This window comes from Carlito syrichta, unplaced genomic scaffold, assembly GCF_000164805.1.
Source record: "Carlito syrichta isolate Samal-C Ts95f unplaced genomic scaffold, Tarsius_syrichta-2.0.1 Scaffold316274, whole genome shotgun sequence".
In the NCBI taxonomy this organism is placed as follows: Eukaryota; Metazoa; Chordata; class Mammalia; order Primates; family Tarsiidae; genus Carlito; species Carlito syrichta.
Window position 1 is genome coordinate 767358 of NW_007260370.1, and position 791 is coordinate 768148.

A 791-nucleotide genomic window follows, 5' to 3' on the forward strand; every position below is an offset into this window, starting at 1 on the left:
GAATGGTAGAGTGACTTGACATGACACGTTGTTGTCTGCCTGTCTAACATCCGTGTCTTTTCCTTTGGAAGTTTATCCCTTCCTGTAAGAGGACATGCTGGAGGGACAGTCAATGAAAGAGCCCCATATTCCCTTGACCGGGGAATGGACAAAGTTTAGCTCAAGAATTAGGCTAACAAAACTTTCTCCTGAAAGCTGACTTGTGAATAAACAGCATGTGAGCTCAAGGTCCAAAACTCATTTACCCTGATGCTAACACCCAAAAGGACCATCTACTAAGTTCCTCCAGTCTTCCTCACTAAATCTGCTGTTTCTTGTTCCTCTTCATGGCTACCAGCTGTTTTTAGATCTTGGCACACAGAAAAACTTAACATCTGCATGGTGACACTAGGGTGAGAGGACTAGGCTGGTCACAGGCTAGAAGCAATGGACTAGGTCCTCTCTGCCCCAGAGCTTGACTGGTTGACCCCAGACTCACATCCCTTACCCATCCTAAGCATACAGCTGGCATCAACACAGCTCTACAGAATCTGATTCTCCAGGTTGTACTCAAAATGAAAGCTGCAAAATATCCTTTCGAATAAACTGCTCCTCTACTTAACTTTCAGTAATTTTTTGTGGCTTGCAGTTAAATTACTGATGCAGATGTCAAGAGAAAAACAGCGGAGAACATGGTAATAATGATGGCAATGATGCTGATAGGAGGAAGGAAAAAGGAAGGAAGGAAGGAAGGAAGGAAGGAAGGAAGGGAGGAAGGAAGGAAGGAAGAAGAGGAAAATCTGGACTACAAG